Below are 26526 nucleotides of genomic sequence, written 5' to 3' on the forward strand. Positions count from 1 at the left end.
TTTCTAGAGAGCAGAATTTAGTGTTTTGTGAAATGCTGCAAAGAGGTCAGCCAAATGTGTTAGTACACTCACAGCCTCCATTCCATTGAAAATGAAACGTCCAATGTTCAAGTACACACGTACACGTCATCGACCACCACACTGACATACACATACGCATCAACACATTTAAAGTGTAGCTTGTCCCTCAGGTCTGAGCCTAACTCCACCCACTGCTCAAGCTTGAAAAATGCTAAAAAGTGGGCAGGGGCTGAGGGGGGAGGGGGGTGCGTGGACATGTGAGGAAGGAGCATGGGCAGGAGTAACTGGGGATCGTGAGAAGGGCCTGGTGCTTTGCCGGCTCACCGCCACACACCGCCATACCCAGTTCCCTCCAATGGTCCACCTTCCGGCACGGTGTCAAACACCATCCACAAAGACACCCCGACCTCTGCAACATGAATGCGCCGCAGACAGAAGGGGGGTCTGCGAGACTGACCACTGCTTTCTGGCGGAGGAGAGAGACAGATAGATGGGGCAACTGCTCACCTAGCCGCGGCGCGAGCCCAGCTCGACCAACCCAGTTGTCTGGTGGTGCTTCCACAGCCGTCAAAAGTACCAAAATTGAAAATGATGAAATACTATAACTGTAACTACCTGTAGATTGAGAGAAATTCAAAAGTTTGGTAGAAAATGTAATAAAGGCAATCAGCATATATTTGAAAATGAGCGCCATTTCAGACTCATGCTCAAGGGCGGGGGTGAGGGGAGGTAAGTGCCCACCCTCTGCTTAGAGGAAGATTAACATTCTTTTTTTTTTTCAATTTCATGACGTAGATAAGTCCCAACCGGTCGACTCTACGTCAGCATTGGCCTTGAAAGGTTCAGGGCTGGTTTGAAACAGTAGATGGTGCGTTGAGCCATTTTCAACCCATGGAATGCCGAGCTTTATAAGATCGGTAAGAAATGTCAATATTGACACCAGCATTGGTGTTTCATCACCGTGCAGTCATATCTTTCGGTTCACAGCTCAAAAAACATGCTCAAGTGTTTAGTATCTCTTTAAAACCCCACTGGATAAATGAGTGTGCCACTGTGTTGTTGATGGAGGACTCTTGATGCCCTCGCCGTTTTATTTAGAAGGAGCTTTCAAGGACATCAGCTCAGCGGTCCCCTTAGAACCAATTAACATAAACATCTGATGTTTCCAGTGTCACAGCAGCAGAGCCAAAATAAAGAGGGACATCAAAACCATTAGCTAGGTTCCGACTTGAGAAAATGCCCCCTGTCAACAGGACAAGGAACTGAAAGTGCAATCTTTATAATGCAGCTCACACAGACTTTCCAATTTCCACTTCCAACACCCACAGGGCGTTATTTATTTTCTGTGTAATTAAAATATTATTCCCTCACACTCAGGCACACAATCATATGCACTCTTACACATACACAGGCAGACACACACAGTAAGACTGTTTGTTATGTCCTTGTATTTCATCAATTATCAGCAGGGGGCTAACAGCCCATCAGTCAGCGTGTCCTGGAACTGCCTTAAACTCCAGCAAACACATACACTTGCACAAACAGAATGTCCTCCCTAAGGATTTAAACACATTAAGCATGTTATGGTAATAATTGATTGTTTCTCTATAGCCCCTCTGTAATACATTGGCTGAACTTTAGAGCTGAACATTAAATTAAGAACTCGTCTGAATATTTCATGCAAAACAGGAAAGGATAGCCAATAGTCGGCGTGCAAAATGACGAATGCAAGGATTTGCTGGGGGTTTTTTATGCTCATTTTCAATAAAATGGAAGATTTATGATATTGCTAGTATGTAAATATTTACCTCATAACGATAACTCTACAGGCAGTACTCTAAATTATGGGTAGGATTCCCTCCCAAAGAAAATAGGCAAGAAACATGTATGTGGGCCAAAAATCAAACCAGGTCCCTGGAAATGGAGGTCACTGCACTCCAATCACACTCTTGAGGCTGCAGGCAAGGTTACCGACTCAGCCACATCTGGTGCCTTCAAATATGAGACTTATGTAGTAGAAAAGAGAGGCCAGAGCCACTACACCCAATGGATCCAACCTGGAAGATGGAATATGACCGGAATGGATAAGGAAAAGAAAAAGAAAATATACAAGAACAGCAGAGAAACCACAGAGCTATGATTTACAAACTGGATCGTTTCTTAGGCAGAGACTAACCTCCCAGTTCAATAAACAGACAGTAGTTATATTAGGAGGGAGTCACAGCATGAAAATGGGTCTGGGAGAACCCCAATCAAAGCATGTGAGAATGTTGCTCCATTTTCAATACAGGGCTCTCAAGAGGTAGGTTAAATTTGTCTTTAGAAAAAAGACCCGGGAGAGAGGGAGGCAAGGTGGGGGGGGGGCAGGGATACTAGCACAAAAGCAGACATACATCCTAAATAAAACAACGGTGTAGCATACATATAAAAACTGCCAAAGAATGACATAATTTCAGGGGAGCAGCACCAGGGAGTGTGGCTGGACAAATTAATGTGGTAGCCCAAGTCATTGATAGGCTGCTGCCATGCTCTGTGCAGACAGATGGCTGTGGAGACCGGCTGTGCCAGACCAGAGGCTGTCTCACATTCAAATGTTCCAATTAGGCCCTGGCTTACTAGGTCAGCACAGATGGAAAACACAGTATGTCTCGTTTTCTCATGTTGCCTTCAGTGACACAACATCAGAAAAAGCTTATTTAAAAAAAAAGAAAAAAGTCTGCACCCTTAAAAAGTTGTTGTTTTGTTTTGTTTTACTTTGCATAGCAGGAATAAGCTGTGCAGAGGAAACATATCTCTAATGTGGATGTGTATAAAATGTAGAAATGTAGCAATTAGGAATACTGCGATTTTTTTTTTTATACCTGGATGCTTCTATTTTGTTGTTGTTGTATTTCTGGGTATGAAAATGAGAGATAATCGATTCACTCTTCAGAAAGAAAAATAAATTATTGTGCCAGAGGAAGGCGCCAAAGGAATTATTATGAGTTAAACAGCCCTTTGAGAAAATCTATTTGCTTACAGTTACGAATTCATGATTTGTGCTAACTAAACACTTGAGTAACTTTGAGATTACACTCAGTCTATGTTGCTGTTATTCAGTACATTTCTCATAGCCGTTTTAATGTGATGTTACTGGCAATGCTCAGCAATGGACGCGTCCTGTGGAGGACAGAAACTATCTGGCAAGAAGAGTCGTAGCATATTTCAGCTCTGCAGAGTGGACCTTTAACGAACATACCCACACAATTTCATTAACGTCGTGCACAGGATTAGGAGGCATGAGGTGGGCTATTAATGATTTAAAATAAAACAGACTATGCTGTTTGGATCTCTGCAAAACACGTCACCCTGCACAAGTACTGATAGTACAGGATCTGTGAGGTGCATTTCAAATAACTGAGCGCTTAATTAATATCGCTTTACTAAATTCCCCATTGACTGTAGAAACCTACTTTGCCCTCAGCAAAAAAAGCACAAACAGCAACTTCTTTTTCATGTTACTACAATGATTAAAGCACTCTTGACATTTTCTCATATTACAAATGGGTTCATTGTTTTAGTGTTTTTTTTTGCTTTTGTTTTTTTGCTGACAAACCCACAACAGCGCCGGTTCCAATGGCCACATTATTCCTCTTAGTTTGTCTTTACCAGGTCCTCTATCCACAGCTAGACTATGTGATGAAGAGGTCCCGTGTTCCCTCAGATGGCACTCCGTTAGAAAGCAGCTGGCAGCTGGACATACAGGTAGCACCAGAGGCTGTGACTGGTCTCTTCAGACTCAGCAATTTATTTTTGTTCACTGTAGTGGACGTAGCTTTTTTGCTCATATCTCTCATACTATACATGGTACCGTAATCACTCCAGTTTTCCCTTAAAGAGGACAACCATGCTTTTAAAATGACATCACGTGTGTGTGTGTGTGTGTGGGGGGGGGGGGGGGGGTTGTCCACTACAGAGGACATGTTGTAAAATTTGAACAAAATCAAGTTTTAACATGTTTTTCTTTGCAATGTACGTTTTACCACCCCAACACATAATTTACATACAAAAAAATAGAAATTAAACAACATTATTTTTCCTGGGTGTCAGCATGCTACTGTTATTGATATCACCCTGAGCTCACATGCCATATTTAAGGAACAACACTACAACTCTGAGGTTGCTGTGGGACTGATGTACAGTGCCACAAAGAGTAAACATCCATCCATTTTCCGAACCGCTTATCCTGCTCTCAGGGATGCTGGAGCCTATCCCAGCAATCATTCGGTGGCAGGCAGGGAGACACCCTGGACAGGCTGCCAGACTATCAAACGGGGTCGACATATATATATATACACACACACACACACACACACACACACACACACACACACACACACACACACACACACACACACACACACACACACACACACACACACACACAATTTAGTATGGCCGAGTCACCTGACCTACATGACTTTGGACTGTGGGAGGAAACCGGAGCCCCCGGAGGAAACCCACATAGACACAGGGGAGAACATGCAAACTCCACACAGGATGACCCAGGATGACCCCCAAGGTTGGACTACCCTGGGGTTTGAACCCAGGACCCTCTTGCTGTCTGGCGACCGCACTAATCACTGCGCCACTGTGCCGCCCCCAGAGTAAACAGGAGCACCCAAACCCAAGGTTGCAGTGAGCACGCATCATCAGATAAAATTTACCATTTCGTGACAATTTCATCTTCTACATATTGTGTTTGTAATTTGAATAAGGAGTATGTGGCCACGACTCATATTGATTTTGGCAGCAGCACAGCGTATCTGATCTTTGGTGACAACCTGAAATTATGTTTTGTTTTACAGATGCAAGATCACAATCTCGATTTATTTTGTGCAATGGATACCAGAAGGAGCAACATGCATCATGGAACCTATTTACGTTGGGGAAGTCAGTGAGAAGAAAAAAAAACAATACCGTGTGGTCTATATGAAAAAAGTGTTGAGTACACTTCGTCCTGCCTACAAGCAAATGCTGCAGATATGTTTGCCCGCAGCTTCACATTTTTGTGGAAACTTGGGACTTCTGGGTTCAGATGTTTTTTATCCCTTTAACACAAAAACGCACCATTAAATAAAATTTGGCAGTAATTGTCGTGCATCATTCCAATTCCAATTTTTCAGGGAACCAAATTTATATGCACCCATCATGTTAGAGAAGAGCGGATGTGGAGTTGAAAGTGCAGCATTTATGTTTTTCAGTAATAAGTGAATGTTCACTTGACTCAGTAACATCCACTTACAAAGGGCTTTGATGTTATTATTTTGGAAGATAGCAGTGTCATCATTATCCTATAATGATGATATGTAAGTATCATCCGCAGTCTACACCCATCTACAGGCCAGTGGCCACTCTTTCAAGGATGAGGATGTGCACCTCCTTGATAGGGAGGAACGCTGGTTTGAATGGGGAGTCAACGAGGCCATCTATGTGAAGAGGGAACGACCAACCCTGAACTTAGGGGGCGGGGCCTAAGAGTACATCCGTCACAATGCTGTGATTGCAAACCTTCCCAAATCCTCCGTGAATAGTACACATCAAAACTCTAGTTAATGGTCACGTCCATATTTGCACATTAAACTGATCGTTGTTTTCAGTCGTTATGTCACTGTATTGTTTATAAGGGGTGGGATACCTGCAGCCAGTTGAGACGGAAAAGGTCACTTAGATGAGTGATGAAACGTGTCTGTCAATAAATGTTGTGTCCAGATGAACTGATTCAACCTTCTTCGATTATTCTTTAACCATTTCTTACTTTGTGCATATTTCATTATGTTTAAACATTGTCATGCCTTGCACTGCATTCTTATGTAAGAAATGTGCCATACAATAATGTTCTATAGACTGCTAAGTGCATTTTTTCTTTTTGTCAAATGAAACCTAAAATTCACAAAAAAATTGACTGCCTACTATATATATATATATATATATATATATATATATATAAATTTAAATGATCTCTAGTTATACAGTACATTGTAGCCCTAATGCCAGTGATTTGGAGAGGAAATGCTCTGGAGAAACTGCACACTGATTCCACCTGCTGCCATTTCAACACATTCAGCTTTTTGGGAATAAGTATGAGAGTGGGCTTTACGTTTGGAACATTTTGTGTGTCCATCTCAAAGGCTCTAGGAGGAGTAGTATTGGTAGGCTATGGAAGAAAAATAAAAAATTATAATAACGATTTTGAAGGATTACAACAGTGTGCTGCTTTCAGTTAGCCCAAACTGGAATGACAAGGTCTACAGTAAATTACCTCCATATTTAATCACTAAAATGATCCCCAATTACACAAATTAGCTCTCCTAAAGCCTTGGTGATCTCTGATTCAGACTTGAGGACAAAATTGTCTTTCTCTGAATCATTGTAATCTATTACAATAACCAGAATTAAATGAATGCATCCCAGACTGCCATCAGATGTATTTACACATTTGTCCTACATTATGTTATACAATTAATGACTCATCTCCCTGGTAGCTTTAAAAAAGGCTTTCCCAACTATGAGCGGCTGCCACACAACGGACCATTTTCAAGGCTAGTCCATTATTCGACCCCACATGGTTTAAATACAAATTACTGAAGTGACAGGGTTAATTGTAATTTTTTTGTGTAAGCACAGAATGGAGATAAAGAATATTAAAAAGCAGATCACAAACATCCTATAAGTGTCATTGATGATATAATAATGTGTGTGTGAGTGTTGATGGTGGTGGTGATGGTGATGGTGGAGGTGACGTGATGATGTGATCCAATGTCAAAAAGTCTCAGTGTGCTAAGCAGATAGGAAGCATGTGGTGGCAGGTTTGACAGCACTGCTTGTTGAAATAGTGGTAAGGTGTATGTCCATTGAACACAATGCTGTACTGCTGACATTTATGTCAAAATCAACATAGGACGAAGATGGCTCTGTCTGTCTGTCTATCAGTGTATCAGTTTATGTTTCGAGCTATATATCAGTAATTGGCATATGAATTAGGATGAAAATCATGATGGTTTAAATCTTCTTTTTCTTCTTCACCTTCTTCTTCTAATTAATATTATAATAACTGAGCATCCGGATGGCATGGTGGTCTATTCTGTTGCCTACCAGCACGAGAGATGGTCTAGCGGTGGATTGAGGACACCTCCAACTCCTCTCCATATCCCCAAACACCTCTCACTGCTTCCCAGACCTTAATACCCACAACAGGTACTGTAGGTGGGGATCATATATACTTTGTTGTTCCTATCCCTAACTGTAACTATAACCCAAACCCTCTAACCCCCTAACCTAACCTAACCTTTAGGAGGTGATAGAAGGTGTCCTCAGTCCTCCGCCAGACTCTCTTGGTTATTGACAGTGTCAAAACATTATGTATTGGGTGTCTGGGTAGTGTAGTGGTCTATTCCGTTACCTACCAACACAGGGACCCCGTGTTACCTCCAGCTTGGTTGGGCGTACCTACAGACACAATTGGCCATGTCTGTGGGTGGGAAGCCAGATGTGGGCATGTGTCCTGGTCGCTGCACTGGCGCCTCCTCTGGTCAATCGGGGTGCCCTTTCAGGGGGGAGGGGGGACTGGGGGGAATAGTGTGATCCTCCCATGTGCTACGTCCCCCTGGCGAAACTCCTCACTGTCAGGTGAAAAGAAGCAGCTGGTGACTCCACATGTATCAGAGGAGGCATGTGGTAGTCTGCAGCCCTCCCCGGATCGGCAGAGGAGGTAGAGCAGCAACCGGGATAGCTCGGAAGAGTGGAGTAATTGGCCAAATACAATTAAAGAGAAAAAGGGGGAAACAATTCATAATTAGTGCAGATCCATATTTCTTTGCCTTGTATCCATGAGAATGTTGATGATCTAATATATAGTCAAAGAAATTGGGGTTATTGGGGCGCCTTCATAGCTGAATGGTTACAGCGCATACCACATGGCCACATCCATTGCTGGTTCAATTCCAGCCAGCAACCTTTGTTGCACACACCCCCCCCCCGCCCCCTACCATTTCCTTTCTGCCCCTTCACTGTCGCTGTGGCTGTGAAAATGCCCCAAAAAAAAAATCTTGGAAAAAAATATGGCTTTGTAAAAAAGGCCTGGATTTCATGAATAGTTTTCTTTTCGTTTATTTATGTATTTATTTAATAGAGGGAGACAACCACTGCAAGCGAAACAAGGAAACTTAGAAATGAAAAAGGACAACATGTATCTGATAAGACAGAGACACAGAAACAGACACTGACATGTGTTCCACAAAACATAATTAAATCAATATTATCGATATCAGTTTAGGACAACAGCTATAGCGATAAAGGAGAATACAAGAAAAAAGAAAAAGAAAAAATGAGGGAGATGGGAATGAATAAAAAGGCTGTAATCAAGAGAGCGCAATCCAGCAGACAGGCTTTGCAGCCCCCCACGGACCCCGCAGTCATGTACACAGCCCACGACCAAGAGAACCCAATGAGCTCAAAGCACCACAACCACAGAGGAACACTGAGCCTGCAGGGGGGCCGGGAGCCTGCGGAAGGGGGGGGGGCAGGAGCCTAAAGGGGGGACCAGGAGCCCACAGAGCAACAGCCCAGAACCCATGTGATGTCCATTCAGAACAATGTGATGCAGTGGCCCAAACAGTTCCATTTTAATTCTGTTAACGCTATACTGTTTGCAGGAACAAAGTCCTAATACATATTAAGCTACTCAATCCATTAATGGGAGAGGGAAAGAAGGATGGTGTTAACATCCTATTATGAATCTTATTTCATGGTAATCAACCATGACATTCATTGCAGCTTTAAATAATACTTTCAACCAGGCCATACATTGTTTATTAACAATGTATTACTTACAATTAAAGTCTCTATGTTGACAACAATGATATAAAACACTGTATGGGGGCATCTGGGTAGTGTAGCGGTCTATTCCGTTGCTTACTAACATGGGAATCACCAGTTCGAATCCCCATGTTACCTCTGGCTTGGTTGGGTGTCCCTACAGACGGAACTGGCTGTGTCTGCGGGTGGGAAGCCACATGTAGGTATTTGTCCTGGTCGCTGTACTAGCTCCTCCTCTGATGGAAGATGGAGATGTGAATTCACGTTCGCAGTGGCCTCACCCCGTACCGGTGTGGGAAGATGGCGGTGCGAATTCACATTTGCAGTGGCCTCACCCAGTACCGTTGATGCAGTGTTTTTGTGCATCTAAATTTTTGTCTTCGTTTGTTGGCTAGGACAGCTGGCACTGGATCAGCTGCGAGAGCTTGGTCTGCTGTGCTGTGGGCCCAGGGACCACGGCCTTGCCCAGAGCTGCACCCGAGGAGGTAACACCAAGGACGGTCTGACAGGACACGGAAGTGGGGCAGGCTAAGCTAGCTGCTAGCCCATGCAGACCGGCAGTTCCGATAACATCGAGGGCAGTCTGGCAGTGTTCTTACCTGGCATTGACTGGTGTTTTTGATGTCGTCGTGTGGAGTGTGGGGAGGTGTGTCAAGGGTGTCTGGCTGGGAGAGCTGGCGCTGGCTCACGGGGACTGCGGCCCCTGCCTGGAGCTGTGCTAAAGGAGGCAGCACGGAGGATGGTCTGACAGGATGTGTAATTGGGGCAGGCTAGGCTAACTGCTAGCTCATGCAGATCGGCGATTCCGACAGTCATCCTGGCTGGCATTTGTTCCCTTGGACAGTGATTTTTTATTTTTTATTTTTTTGGTTTGGATATAAGCGGTTTGGATAATGGATGGATGGTTTGGATTTGGCCATCCATCCATCCATTATCTTAACCACTTATCCTGCTCTCAGGGTTGCGGGGATGCTGGAGACTATTCCAGCAGTCACTGAGCGGCAGGCGGGAAGACACCCTGGACAGGCCGCCCAGCCATCACAGGGCCCGCCCACACACACACACACACACACACACACACACACACACACACACACACACACACACACACACACACACACACACACATTCATTCCTAGGGACAATTTAGTACAGCCAATTCACCTGACTTACATGTCTTTGGACTGTGGGAGGAAACTGGAGTCCCCTGAGGAAACCCACACAGACATGGGGAGAACATGCACACTCCACACAGAGGACAATCTGGGATGACCCACCAAGGTTGGACTACCCCAGGGCTTGAACCCAGGACCTTCTTGCTGTGAGGCGACCGCGCTAACCACTGTGCCACCGTGCCACCTTGGATATATGTGTTAGTTTGAATATGTGTGTTCTTGTAGTCCTTGAATGTGTTTTTGTCTGTATGTTGCGCTGCCGTGGGCTGGGGAAAACAGCATTTTGTTTCACTTCATGTGCGCAAGTACATGAAGTGAAATGACAAAGTGTTCCTGATCCTGATTCCTCTGGTCAGTCAGGGCGTCTCTTCAGGGGGGAGGGGGAACTGGGGGGAATAGCGTGATCCTCCCACGCGCTATGTCCCCCTGGCAAAACTCCTCACTGCCAGGTGCAAAGAAGCGGCTGGTGACTCCACATGTATCGGAGGAAGCATGTGGTAGTCTGCAGCCCCCCCTGGATCAGCAGAGGGGGTGGAGCAGTGACCGGGATGGTTCGGAAGACACAGCTTTGTGGTGGGAGGACACAGCAAATGGCAGCAACCATCCCCAATGTCCCTACTCATGGCTAGGCAATTGCTTTGTGGCAAATTTATCAACTGATATTTCCATATGTACACATACTTTACACACATACAGAAAGATAGACCTCTCAAATTTTAGCTGTGAACCTCAATCTCCAATCCATCACAGCAGCCATTATTTTGGCCATTATATTCAGTCATAGGTATGTAAGCTCTCAAGGCTTGCATCCATATCCGAGTCTCACTTAGTATCCATAGCTCATACAGAAATTGCAGCAGACATTGAGGTTTCGTGTGTGCATGCACACTCACACAAGACCATAATAAGCTGATTCTATAACATCAATTTTATCCAACCTATAAAAGCTCAAGTGCCCAGGAGAGGATGTGAACGCTTGCAGCAAATCATCTGCAACTCAACTGTGGCCAATTACTGCTTCTCAAGCAATCACAAAAAGTGTAATGCTGTCAGAGATAGAAGGAAATGAGAGAGAGAGAGAGAGAGAGAGAGAGAGAGAGAGAGAGAGAGAGAGAGAGAGAGAGAGAGAGAGAGAGAGAGAGAGAGAGAGAGAGCGAGCGAGCGAGAACAACATTCTTAGTGGCCCGAATTGCTGAGGAGAGGATTCTGTATCACTATTAAACAACAACTGAGGGCATATCTGCCATACTTCCTCAGAAAAATTACAAGATTTATAAAAGTTTGGTAGCCATACTTTATGTCAGTGTTGCATCAACTTGAGTACAGTGTCTTCAACTCTGTGTTATTGTTTTGGTATATACCAGTGAGCCAAAACATTATGACCACTCACAGGTGAACTGAATAATGTGGATCCTCTCCAAACAAGGGCACATGTCAATATCTGGGTAGATTAGAAGGTAAGCAGACAATCTGTTCTCGTAGTCAACATGTTGGATGCAGGAGAAATGGGCAAGAGTAAAGACCTGAGCAACTTTGACAAAGGTCAGACTGTTATGGCCAGACGAATGGGTCAGACCATCTGTGAAATGGCAAGGCTTCTGGGGTGCTCCCGGTTAGCAGTGGTGAGTACCTATTGACAGTGGTCTGAGGAGGGACAAACCCCAAACCGGCAACAGGGTGTTGGATGCCCAAGGCTCACTGACGCGCAAGGGCAACAAAGGCTATTGCATCTGGTCTGAACCAAAAGAAAACATCTACTGTGGCACAAGTCACAGAACATTTTAACGATGATTACGGGAGAAATGTGTCACAACAAACAGTGTTTGCACCCTGCTGCGTAATGGGGGGCTGCTTAGCCGCAGACCAGTCAGAGTGCCCATGATGATCCCTGTCCACTGCCAAAAGCACCAACAATGGGCATATGAGCAGCAGAACTGGAAACCCTGGGTCTGGCCATTCATGTGGATGTTAATTTGACACGTGCCATCAACCTACACATCGTTGCAGACCAGGTACACCCCTTCATGGGAAATGGTATTCCCTGATGGCAGTGGCCTCTTTCAGCAGGATAATACATCCTGCCTCACTGCACACATTATTTGGGAATGGTTTGAGGAACATGATGGATGCAGTGTTCAAGGTGTTGCATCTGTGGGATGTGCTGGACCAACAAGTGCAATCCACGGTGACTCCACCTCCCAATTTACAAGACTTGAAGGATCTGCTGCTAATGTTTTGGTGCCAGATACCACAGGGCACCTTCAGAGGTCTTACAGAGTTCATGCCTCAGCAGGTCAGCAGTGTTTTGGCAGCACATGGCAGATCAACAGCATATTAGGCAGGTGGTCATAATGTTTTGGCTCATACGTTTATTTCCCATTAAAGTATCAGCTTCTCATATGCTTGTTTTACTGCCTCTGCATTGTTGACTTATCCCCAGTGAGGCATTGATTGGAGAAGGCTATGCTACCTGATTCCCTTTCTATTTCTCTTATCTTTTCTTACCATTTCCGCTCATGTTGCGCCTAGTTCTTCCTCATGCTGGTTTTGTTGTTGTCTTTGATAACCCCTTTTTTACCATGCTCAGAAGACTGGCGACAACTCTTTCTCAATTAATCTGTAATTTCTGCCAGTTTAAACACTATTCTTTGTCTTCTCTAAACTAAATTTTCACTTGGACTGAGTGTATGTTTTGTATGTGTGTGCATGTGCATGTGTGTGTGTGTGTGTGTGTGTGTTTGTGTGTGTGTGAAAGAGAGGGAGAGAGAGAGAGAGCCGCATAGAGAGAGATTCTTTATGAATGCATAGTAGGTGGTTGGGTCTTGATGTTTACCCTTGAAATTGCAATCATGAAGAGTTCCTTCATGTGCAAAATTTTGTGATTGCTTGCTTGTATTCTTCAGTGCTTATGTGTATAAATTGAAAATATCTATCTTAAGTTAATCTACAACCCCAATTAAGTTGGGGCGCTGTGTAAAACGTGTATAAAAACAGAATACAATGATTTGCAAATCCTTTTCAACCTATATTCAATTGAATACACAACAAAGACAATATATTTAATGTTCAAACTGATAAACTTTATTGTTTTTTGCAAATATTCACTCATTTTGAATTTGATGCCAGCAACACGGCTGGGACAGGGGCAACAAAAGACTGGGGAAGTTGAGGAATGCTCAAAAACCACCTGTTTGGAACATTCCACAGGTGAACAGGTTAATTGGAAACAGGTGAGTGTCATGATTGGGTATAAAAGGAGAATCCCCGAAAGGCTCAGTCGTTCACAAGCAAGGATGGGGTGAGGTTCACCACTTTGTGAACAACTGTGTGAGCAAATAGTCCAACAGTTTAAGAACAACGTTTCTCAACGTACAATTGCAAGGAATTTAGGGATTTCGTCATCTACAGTCCATAATATCATCAAAAGATTCAGAGAATCCGGAGAAATCTCACGTAAGCGGCAAGGCCGAAAACCAACACTGAATGCCCATGACCTTCAACCCCTCAGGCGGCACTGCATTAAAAACCGACATCATTCTGTAAAGGATATTACCACGTGGGCTCAGGAACACTTCGGAAAACCATCGTCAGTTAACACAGTTCGTCGCTACATCTACAAGTGCAAGTTAAAACTCTCCCATGCAAAGCGAAAGCCATATATCAACAACACCCAGAACCGCCGCCGGCTTCTCTGGGCCTGAGCTCACCTAAGATGGACTGACGCAAAGTGGAAAAGTGTGCTGTGGTCTGACGAGTCCACATTTCAAATTGTTTTTTGAAATCATGGACGTCGTGTCCTCTGGGCTAAAGAGGAAAAGGACCATCCAGATTGTTATCAACGCAAAGTCCAAAAGCCAGCATGTGTGATGGTATGGGGGGGTGTTAGTGCCCATGGCATCATGGGTAACTTGCACATCTGTGACGGCACCATTAATGCTGAAAGGTACATACAGGTTTTGGAGCAACATATGCTGCCATCCAAGAGACGTCTTTTTCAGGGACGTCCCTGCTTATTTCCACAAGACAATGCCAAGCCACATTCTGCACGTGTTACAACAGCTGGGCTTCGTAGTAAAAAAGTGCGGGTACTAGACTGGCCTGCCTGCAGTCCAGACCTGTCTCCCATTGAAAATGTGTGGCGCATTATGAAGCGCAAAATACGACAACGGAGACCCCGGACTGTGGAGCAACTGAAGTCGTACATCAAGCAAGAATGGGGAAGAATTCCACTTACAAAGCTTCAACAATTAGTGTCCTCAGTTCCCAAACGCTTATTGAGTGTTGTTAAAAGCAAAGGTGATGTAACACAGTGGTGAACATGCCCCTGTCCCAGCTTTTTTGGAACGTGTTGCAGGCATCAAATTCAAAATGAGTGAATATTTGCAAAAAAACAATAAAGTTTATCAGTTTGAACATTAAATATCTTGTCTTTGTAGAGTATTCAATTGAATATAGTCGAAAAGGATTTGCAAATCATTGTATTCTGTTTTTATTTACGTTTTACACAACGTCCCAACTTCATTGGAATTGGGGTTGTAAAACAGATTTGGTGTTTATATCATAATATAAACTTTATGGTGGTTGCTGTTCCCTGTGGTGATTTACAATATTAGAAGGGGTCCGCATATAGCATGGCCAGCCTCCTTAAGTCAAGTCGTCAATTTTATTTGTATAGCCCAATAACACAAATTATAAATTTGCATCAAGGGGCTTTACAGCAACACAACATCCTGTCCTTAGACCCTCACATCAGATAAGGAACAACTCCCTAAAAAAAAACCCTAATCCTGAGCAAGGTACAGTCCTGCATAACTCACTGAGCTATCAGTTTACCAATGTGTGGCTTTGTGCAATTTGAGTGAGTGAATGCGAATGTGTGTGTTTGTGTGCATGTGAGAAATTCACATTGAAGTACACTTTCGCAAGTAATCTTTAAAGATCTGCGTTTTTTTTATTTCTGTGCCATACTGTTTTGTGAGACAGAGGAGCGGGTATGTGAAAGAGAGGGGGAGAGAGAAAGAGGGATAATGAAGAGAAAGCAAAGAGAGAGAACAAGAAAAGAGTGAGAGAAAGAGAGTCATGAGACCTATGTCACAAAACACAAGACAGCAAAATGCTCACACCCAGTATGCATATCTTATATTTGATTTGTGTCACTCTTTTTGTCTTAAATCTCCCTCTCACCCCTTTTCACATTGTGTGTGTCTTCCTCAAGCTCGGGTCCTCTACCAGAGGCCTGGGAGTTTGAAGGGTCTGCGCAGTATCTTAGCTGTTCCTAGGACTGCACTCTTCTGTACAGAGACCTCAGATTTTTTTCCTGGAATCTGCTGGAGCCACTCTCCCAGTTTGGTGGTCACAGCCCCTAGTGCGCCTATTACCACTGGGACTATTGTGGATTTCATCTTCCACATCCGTTCTAGTTGTTCCCTTAGCCTTCTATTTCTCTGGCTTATCATGCTCTTTCTTCCCGATGTTGCCGTCGCTCAGGATTGCTCCAAACTGGGAGAGTGGCTCCAGCAGATTCCAGAAACAACATCTGAGGTCTCTGTCAAGAAGAGTGCGGTCCTAGGAACAGCTAAGATACTGCGCAGAACCCTCAAACTCCCAGGCCTCTGGTAGAAGACCTGAGCTTGAGAAAGACACAAACCATCCCAAAAAGAGTGAGGGATATTATAGCCTCACTGAAATTACATCATGGATACAAGCCAACTTCCTCAAACTAAATTATGATAAATCTGACATGACCATCAGTCCCAAATCACTTACCAAAACTATTCACCACTTCTGCCTCACCATTCTAATTCGCATAACTCCACTCTGTCTCACTCCCCACACACCAGCAACCTCAGTATAATTTTCAACAGCACCTCTCCTTTGAACACCACATCAACCAAATCACCAGAACTGCCTTTTTCCACCTAAAAATCATAGCTCATCTACGCCCATCACTCTCCTTCTCTGCTGCTGAAACTTTAATTCATTCCTTCATCACATCCAGAATTGACTACTGCAATAGCATTCTTTACGGCTCATAATCCAAAGTCCTAAACAAAGTCCAGTACATCCAGAACTCTGCTGCTCGCCTGCTCTCCCGCTCCCATGACCACATCAACCTTGTCCTCCAGAACCTCCACTGGCTCCCTGTCCCACAACGGATCCAATTAAAAGTCCTTCTTACTCACAAAGCCTTCCATAACCAGGTCCCTCCTAGCTCACCAACCTGCTCCACTAAGATAATCCTTTCCACAGCCTTCACTTCGCTGATGCCAACCCCTTGTTGCCACCACACAGGCCCAAGCACTGAAATAGAGGCGACAGAGCTTTCTCCATAGCTGCCCCCTCCCTCTGGAACCAATCTGTCCACATTCAAATCTTTATTCAAAACTCACCTTTTCAGAATTGTTTTTAATGTTTTATTAATGTTGTGCATGTCGTATGTTTTTGTTGTGTTGCTTTTATGTTCATTTTAACTTATGTAAAGCATGTATGAGTACTCTGCAAAGTGCTCTACAAATGAAATGTATTATTATTACTATTATTATTGTTATAGCTTTCTCCCCACCAAAGAACTGTTAAATGGATGCCCACTTAAGTCTTTTAATGTGTTTTAAACTGTTTATTTTTTTCAATCATTGTCATCCTTGTGTATTTTTTATAAAATGGGCTGTTGCCCCCTCATCTACCATCTGCATCTGTGTTTCTGTGCCAGAAAGCCCCAGTTGTGGCTGAGGTCACAGGCATTTTTTTCCTCATCTCATTTATCCATATCTGTGGCAAGAATGGTGGTTGGTCAGTATAAGACAAACCATAGTGTCGCCACGAGCCGATGTCACTGATCAATGCCATTGAGTGCAACAAAAAATGCACCTGAAACTCCAACCTCCCCACACAGACTTGAGACACAAGGCCACATAAAGGATAAGTATCTGATCTAGGACCACATTTGGAAGTGGCCCAAATCAGAATTCAAATAATGCTTTCACAAGCATTTTTTTTGTTTTCACACTTACTTACAAATATCTGATCGCATTTGAGACAAACGTTGGGTTTGGGTAAATTGTAAGGTATAGCCTAAAACAACAAACACATCTAATTTGTTTTTCAAATTCGATCTTTAGGAATGACCGTCTCTGCACTGCTGTCTGTGAGTGATCAAATCAGATTCATGTGTTCATACAACTGTATTCATTTCTTGACGTAACTACATGAGTTGATGTAACTACATTTGCTGACAGTGTGGGCATGCGCACGCCAACCAATTTTCCAACAAGTCTGGGCTGAAAAAGCTATCAGCATGGAGAGGGTGACTGTTATCACTATTTTTATCCTGGCAATGTCTTGTCACGGTGCAGAACACATGCAGTGCACGAGACAACGTCAGCAACAGAGAAAGACGGTATGTGCCTTGTTGTTCAATGTTGCTGTCACTGCCGGCATCAATGTGCAGGGTGGGGTATGGGTCTGCCAGAGAACTGATAACTGGTGAGGACATGTTGTTGGGAGTTTATATCTGTAAGATGTCTCTGAATCCGGCCTTTGCTGAGGCATCCTCCAACAGTGAAAGCAGACATGTCATCTCCTGGTTCTCCTCTATGCATCCATGTTTCATAGTTTGTTTTTGTCACAGCTGTGTGACATACTGTCAATAAAACTGGTGCAGTCCAGTTATCTCCATCTCTGTCTACCCATCAATTTCTGTATCTAAAGAACAGTTGGTGCTGCTGATATTTACTGAAATTACGAAAACAGCAAACGGTAGAATATAACACTTTAGAAATCTTGTTTTAGATGTTCAGTGTGTTTGACCTTTCAGCCAAAGGTCGCTGTCTCTTCAACCGAGTCCCTAATGACACTGGGATATATGGGATATTACATCCTATTATCTCTACATGTCCTTCACCTGGCCACAGCTTTCTATCTACTCATAACATCTCCGGTCGAAGACCCGTAGTCTCCACATGGTTTCAGCCAACCTGCAATGAACAACCTTTCTCTGGTCATTTCAAAAAGACAAACTTCAACAGATGTGGCTATATGTAGACAACTCAAGGTTCTATGGCAGCAGATCACAGAGCTCTCGTTTGCAAAAATACCAGATATCTCCCCTGAGAAATAAGGAGGTCTGTTCCAAATTTAGACAAACAATGAAGAACAGATGTCAATTCTTACAATAAGAGATAGCACGGTTGCAGGTATGAAATCAAAATTTATTAAGGGAATACTACATTAGAGTCTTCAATTCAGCTGGTGCTATTGCCTGTAGGTTTTAAAACAATTAGTATTACCATGTGCATTTGTAATGTTTTGGAATGAAACCCCTCAGATGGAAAGAGAAAAAGATCAAGAGGTAGATAGGTAGAGAGCTGTGTGTAAGTGGGATTGAAATCAAATAGGATGAGAGTAGGACATGCACACAAGTACACAAACCCAAATGTAAACGCAAACACGCATACATGTGCCAAGGGATGGGACGATGCGATTCAGTTTTTACCAACTTTCAGAAGACACTAATAATTTTCACTATAACTGCGTGTGGCTATTAGCACTGATTTTGCGAGAGGATTTTTTTTTTTTTGCAATGAGGCATTTCAGTAGTATTCACGAGCAGCAATATATTACATTAGTTAATGTGCGAACCACTGCGCTGATTCACGGCCAATAGGGAAACTCCAATTTCCGTGTCACCGGTCGGTCGACTAATTAGGTAACTTCAGCGACGTCGTTTGCCGCTAACTGGAACCATTGTTGGGTCACCTGATCCAGCGGCCCAATCATATCAAACTGATCACTCAGTCAATCAGTCAGGGACATTCGCATTTGTAGGGCTGGCCTCGCTGGCCAACTCCGCCAAAAAGATGTTTGTCCTATCTGTGATGCAATAAAAATATTTGTTTAAACAAAATGTAAAGTATAGTGATTCCAGTATCTTTTAGTGCCATTTTAAGAGTTTTAAGCATATGTGGATGATTATTGGGATAATATTGTGAATTGAAATTATTTTGACCAGATAATGGTGACATGAAATTTTAATATTGTCTCACCCCTACATGTGCCACAAACACACAGGATAGTAAAGGGGATAGAAACTTGTGAAAAGAGGGAATTGGTAACAGAATCACAGAAAACAAAGCCATTCTAAAACTGGAGAAAGCGAGAATATGAAGAGTGAACAGAAAAACAGAGATCAGGTCAAGCTGTCCATCTACCTCAGGGCATGCATGTAAGTAACCTTCTAACATCTATTTCAGCATCTCTGATATATTCTCTACACCACTGCAATTTATCACCTCTTATTTCACCTGTATAAGTCAGTCTCGGGTATAAACCTGAAGATGGTTGTGTTGTAGTGTTGTTTTTCTATGTTAAGTACACCGAGACAGCCACGAAACCGGAGTCAAATTCCATGTAGTGCAAACCTACATGGCCAATAAACATGATTCTGACTCTGTTTGTAGCACACCTATCCACTAAATAAGAACTTTTTCTTAAGGATGATCCAAAAGAAGACTGGTTGTTTTTTTGAAACGTAGTCTGCTAAGAAGTGCATCTTTCCATTCCCTCAACAAACTCATATCTCTCGAGTGCTCCCACAACTGTGAATCTCATTCTCTCTGCACATCTCACACACACACACACACACACACACACACACACACACACACACACACACACACACACACACACACACACACACACACATTCATTCTCCCTCACTATCCCTCCAACACACTTGCTTTCGCTCGTGAACATTTTTGAGTTTGTGTGTTTTTAAGGTTGTCTTCCTGTGTGGTTGACATTTCATTAAAGAACACCCCAAGTCATATAATCTCATTCTCTCTCTTTTCCTCCTCATCCCCTCATTCTTTCACTTCATCCCTTGCACCGAGCTAAACAGTTTACTGGCTGTTTAGAAAAAAAAAATTTAGTACTTAAGAGTATCAAAAGACATCCATGAGGATAGCTGAGTCAGATAATTGATTCAGGGCCCACGGTTATCAAATAAAGATCATGATTCTTTGGAATCCAATTATAATTACAACAAGGACTAAAATACTCAGATCAGGAGTAAGGAGTTAGTTATAAGCCTTTCTACACACGCTCAACTTGGAGTGTGAATCCTAAGGAAAACTGTGGCATATTTAATGACGCTTTGAGCCACAAAGTGAAACTACACTGATGTAGTTTTCTCTGCATTGGACACTGCTTGGGTGCTTAAACAGTACACTGTATACACAGTTGGGCGTTTATGTTGTGGTATTGCCTGTGATTTACAAATACTTCCCTCATTGACACTTTGGGCTGCAATCTGAAAGTCAAGCCAAGTCAAGTTTATTTGTATAGCCCAATATCACAAATTACAAATTTGCTTCAGTGGGCTTAACAGCAACACAACATCCTGTCCTTAGACCCTCTCATCGGATAAGGAACAACTCCGTAAAAAAAAAAAAGAAACCTTTAACAGGGAGACAAAATGGGAAGAAACCTCAGGGAGAGCAACAGAGGAGGGCTCTCTCTCCCAAGATGGACAACGTGCAATGAAAGTGTGTTTGATTTATAGCACCAATAATTGGGGACCCAGCAATTTCTTGGAGACAGACTGTTGCTACGTTACTTTTCTTTGAGTTGGGAAAATAAATGGATCTGTGCATTAATGGCGGCAATGTTAGGCTAGTTGAAATTTATAATTCTACTAATGCACATTAATGAAAGACCTAAATCACTGCTATTGCAATTTTTGCATTTGCCTGGAAGTGTACAAGAAATTGAATTTCTGCAGAGACGTCACAAAGTCAACGTTGATATAGAAATCGATATCTTTTCATAAACTGCATTATTTGAGATTTGATTTGATTTGATTTGGAGATATTTTATTGATCCCTGTGGGGATATTCTTCTCTGCCTTTAACCCATCCTTGCTGTGTAGCTAGGAGCAGTGGGCAGTTGCCGTGCAGCACCCGGGGACCAACTCCAGTTCGTCTTGCCATGCCTCGATCAGGGGCACAGACAGGAGTATTATTAAGCGTTCTCAACACATCCTTCCTCTCGCAGAAACTAAACACATCATTATCTTAATGCCATCTGCTGGGGAACCTGAGATGGGTTAGGACCCCTCTCAAGCTCTCCTTCACACTGCAGGGAGGTTTTTCAGAAGAAAGTAATATTGATAACACGTCCTCACACCTATTTGTTATGGTAAGACAAATTGTTTCACTGAGAGTTTTTGTGCAGTGAGGACTTCTTTGCTATGTCTGAGATGCTTATTAACTACTAAGGGGGAAAATGATCAAACTAAATGGATAGCTGCAACATATTTATCCAAGGTGTCTTCACAGTGTGTCTGTGCATGTGATGTTCACCCAAATTAACACAACAATCTCTAATGAGATACAAAGTGTTCACCTTAGAGGTGTTCAGAGTAATTACTGGTTACTCACGTCACAATTAGGCCTTCTTTCTGTTTTGCACTCGCTGTTCTTTGTCATACAAATGACAAGCTGATATCTATATTCATGCAATGCATGGCTCTGATTAGATAACAATGACCTTAATCTTAAGAACACGACTTTAGTAATAACACTGAAGCCCTAAGAGCTTTTTGTTTTGCTCCTGAGTTGCAGCAGCAATCCACATTCTACCCTGTTATTATTACTCTTTAAAGTCCATGTTTGTTCTAACATCTGTCCACAAACTCAAGATGTAAAGCTCAATCTAGACCTTTCAAAATAAAATTGTTACACGTGTTTGCATTCATAAAACATTTGAGCTTTTACATCTTAAAATCTCACTATGGCACCAACAGGGGGAAAAATGTGTCCCTTGTCTTCATTGATTGACAGCCAGTACTCTTTCTCTGTTAAGTCATATCCCCCATTTATTGTGGGCTGGTGCATTTTTCTCTATGGGGGGCTATACAAAAATCAAGCAAACATGTACTAAGATATCACGCCAGTGTATTTGTGACTATAAGTACTACTTCACTTATATCCTCTTTTTAATATCCGTGTTTTTATTTGAATATTCCTGTGGTTGATTGTAATCATTTTAATCACTCTGTAAAGCACTTTGGTTAACGTTTGTTGTTTGTAAGCGACTAAAGTGAAAGCTGCCTCGATAAGTAGGAAAGATATCTGACAACACAAAACCCTGAGAAAATGACTGAAAATTATGATCGCGTTAAGTCGCCGGATTCGTACCAATTTGTGTGTTCCGCTATCTAGTGGTTTTCTGCTGCCAGTGACAGCACCATAGGTAGCAGTAACCCTAACCCTCGATGAATAGAGATTGACTGCTGTTAACCAAACCTACCGTGCTGTTGTTATTGGGAACAAAGTCCTTTCTGGTAATATTCTTGATATGCTTCTGACGGACATCTTGGTCCTCTGCACGCCCAGGGAATCTATATAAAGTGTATTGTCTCAGACAGGGGCACTCTTCATGAAGTAAAGGCTTGATTATTTCGCATTCAGTTTTTTTCCAAAGTTGAAGTTGCTACTACTATTGGAGCAGCTGAGAACTTCCCTGGTTCTTCCCAAACTCCTAGAATCGTTGTCAAAAGTAACATTACATAGAAAGTAAAGGTACAAGTAGGACATTGTACACTTCTTACGACAGTTTGCACTCACACGCATGCGTATTGTAGGGATATGCTACCGCAGTAATGGCGACTTGTTTACTTCGGGTCCTTCCCCGGATTCGTGTATAGAAAATAACAAACCACGAGCCATTCGTTCTCTGCTACCACCCAGTGGTTGGTGGTGTTTAAATCAGCGGCATTCAGATAAACGCTGCTGGGGCACAGCTCTCCACTGCCCCAGCACGCTCCTATTGCTTGAATTGAAGAGGCGTGAACTGCGCATGTACGACTTATAATAAGAGTCAATGGGCAAAGATTCTTGCGCCCCCCCCCAAAAAAATAAATCTTGCGCCCTAGGCGGGAAATACGTGCCTGTCGGTAACTTTAGACAACATACAACATTTTAAAACTTCATTTTATTGCAAATTATACATTTTACTCACTAACAATATACCTACCACCACAGTAAATACGTTTTTTTTTTCTTTGAATGTCTAGGTTGCAATCTATGGAAGACTGAGTGTCAAGCTTTTTCATGTTTTCTTTTCTGTTTAATAAACATTCTCAGTTCCCCTAAAACCTGTACCATTTTCTTGCTTAGAGCCTAAACCTTGCTTCAAGCATCTGTTTCAAGGTGTATTTTTTATTGGGATACTGCTTTTTTTGTTCTGCACCTATCCAACACAGGCTAATCTCATTCTCCGGAAAAACAGATCTAAGTACAAGGACAAAAACGATTGAAACCTTCAACAGACCAAAGTGGTGTTTTAATATTTGTGTTGGTTTAAGATGGTCTAATGCCTAGTCCACACATAGACGGGTATTTTTGAAAACGTAGCTTTTTCTTTGCATTTTGGCCTTTCGTCCACACGCAAACTGAGTTTAAGGTCAGTGAAAACGGACCTTTTGGAAAACTTCCAGGGTGAAGGTTTTCAGAAACTCCATTTTTATTGCTGATGTGTAGACAGGGGAAACGGAGTTTTTGGCTTGTTGGCGGCTTTTTTTCTTCTTTTTTTCCAGGCTTCTGATTGGCCAACATGACTTTAGTGTTAGGGTTATATCACCCCCTGTTGGTTTGGCATGCTGCTGGCAGCGCTTCCATTTTGTTGAGTTGCGTGTATTTTTACGTTTTCATTTGGGTGGAGATCTTTTTTTTATACACAGTGCTAGTGCGGACGGGATATATTTATTTCTTTATTTCTTAAAGAATGAAGGTGAAAACCCCCATTTTCAAAAATACTCATGCACGTGTAGGTAGACTAGGCATAAGATGTATGTGCCTTGGAAGAGAAGAAGTAATAGTGCCAAAACTCACCTCTCTAGGAGCTTCCCTCTTTTGGTACTGAAACCACCCCAGTGTCCCGTTGCAAAGCAGTAGCAATAAAGAAAACACCAACAGCCACAGATAGACAGAAACAGAAACAATGCAAAAATAGGCTCTGCTTCACTCTCTCTTTAATTTCTCAAGTTTTCTAATTGAAAACCACAGAGACACTACAAACACTAACAGACAAAGATAAACACAAGAAAATAAACGTACTGTCACCAAACTCATACCATCCCTTCCCTTGCCACATCATCTTCCAGGGGGTGCAATCTAGAGACAACCAGCACCCAGCATGAGGGAGCCATGTGCAACAGACAGTAGCCAGCCCAACTAAAAGCAAGCTGACAGCAATAACTCAAAATGAGATCATAACTTTCATGGGATCATAACTTTTTATAATTTTCTTCCATTGTCTGCCTTGCTAGACAGGAAATCCGAGAATTTTTATAAGAACAATAATACAACTTTATTTACATAGCACCTGTCATACAGGGGGTGTAGCTCAAAGTGCATCACAACAAAGTGACAAAACAAAAAAATAAACAAAAAACAGGCAAATTCAAACAGGTGCTAATACTGTGCCATAAAACCAATCAATCAAATAAATAACAAACAAAAGAGGCATTACATAGCACAAGCGGGTGCTATTGGATGCCTCTCACTGCTACACCCCACCAAGTCTGTTGGAGCGGCCTGCCCTGTTTGCCTTTACATTTACCTATTCCTATTAGATGGCATATGCCTCAGACTCTGCTAGACCATTTCCGTCACACTGCAAAAGAGACCCAAGTTAACTTTTAATCTGCTTATCATTTTGTTGGCCTGGTTTTTAAAATAAAGCTTAGCCCTTTGAAACACCTTTTGTTCCACTTGTCTGATCTGCTTTGTCATGCTTTGGGGCTCTCAGCCCCCAACCCCACACAAGGCTGTCTGTTCTCTCCTCTTACGTTTGATTGATAATAGAAGCATTGTGACCATGAGTACAGACCAAGACCACAGGGACCAGTTTCTCTGCAAGTGATCAAGGAGATGAGTTGATTCAGTTATCACCCATGCGGGTCAGCCAGAAAGTGACACTTTATTAGATTGGGGAATTCAATTCAGTTAGTTCTCACTCCTTATTGGACAAAGTACGCTAGCACCTCTGTCAGTGCCAGCAGGAACAGTCAGATGGGAGAGCTACAGCCACCACTTCACATAGGGTCATCAGGGGAACTGAGCAGAGTGGAACAGCATGGTGAGGAATTATACTGGGAAGTGATAAGGATGAGACGTGCACGTGTAAGCTTGCACACATGTGCAGGGAGAAACAGGCTTGAGTAAAGTGAGTTAGAGCAACAACAGCAGCATATGTAATATATTTGATAAAGAGTTAAGAGATAAAAAGAGAGAGGGAGAGAGACAAGGGGCATTATATAAACCAAACGGCCCGAGTTATCCTTGCCTCTGTCTCCATCTGCACACCAGAAGAGGCGAGACAAAAACCAGACGAGGAAATACATGCGATTGGAAGAACGAGGTGGAAGCATGAGCAGCACAACAGCTCGCGTGAGCGAGGCAGATAGAACGACATTGTACGAATAAAGAGAGATATAAATGGAAACAGAGAACGAGAGATACACACACACACACACACACACACACACACACACACACACACACACACACACACACAATTAATTGTCACCTTGATAGATGAACAAAAATGACCAAGTGACAAAGAATAAAATAAAGAGGCAGGGAGACGTAATGACAAAGAAAGAAACTGAACTCATCCCCCTGTTGTTCCCTCCTCTTCAAAAAAAAAGGAAAAAAGAAAGAAAACAGGACGCTCATCTGTCTGTTATTAAGTTGATATAAGCACTGATTTATTAAGTCATGCTCACTAGTGTCAGTGTCACACAGGCAGCAGCACATTTATCAGTGTAGACATAGCACAAGAACATTCATGCAAACACAAACACGCACACACACACACACACACACACACACACACACACACACACACACACACACACACACACACACACACACACTAGCTCTCATGGTTCGTTGTCTATCTGAGCAGAAATGATGTTCTCGGAGCCTGAGTGAGCTGTAGTCCTGGAAAAAATTGCTCTGGGACTTGTTCACGCAAACTTTTGTGCGTTCATGTGTTCTGTATTTGTGTGTGTATGTGCGATAGTGTGTGTGTGTGTGTTTGAGTGTGGCTTCCCTGGAGAGACAGCACTGCCTTCCAGACTATCTCCTCTCATATTCCCCCTGTCAGTCAGTGAGGGACAGAGCGTGAAAACTAAAAACATCAATTATCATGCCATGGTCCCCAGCCAAGGAAACATGAATGATATTCCCAGAATGCACTTTGGTGTGATCACTGACTTGTTCTCAGCTTATGGAGTAAATGATGCAAAGGTAACGCAAATGTTGGAAAAACAAAGGTGAACGTGTAACTGAAAACAGACTTTTCATTCTTGGGAGGGTAGCATTTTTTCTTCCAACACTACAAAGAAGATACGATTGATTTTCTAGAGACAATAGCGTTGAATTGTGTTCTTACCACTGGCGCTGCACAA

At 42.8% G+C, this 26526-nt stretch overlaps 1 protein-coding gene across 1 annotated transcript in view; it reads right to left on the minus strand.

Moving 5' to 3' along the window:
- The window catches only part of LOC130124366 (vertebrate ancient opsin-like), a 134899-nt gene that overhangs the window by 48899 nt on the left and 59474 nt on the right, over positions 1-26526 (minus strand). The window lies entirely within an intron of this gene.

Source organism: Lampris incognitus, chromosome 14, assembly GCF_029633865.1.
Source record: "Lampris incognitus isolate fLamInc1 chromosome 14, fLamInc1.hap2, whole genome shotgun sequence".
NCBI lineage: Eukaryota > Metazoa > Chordata > Actinopteri > Lampriformes > Lampridae > Lampris > Lampris incognitus.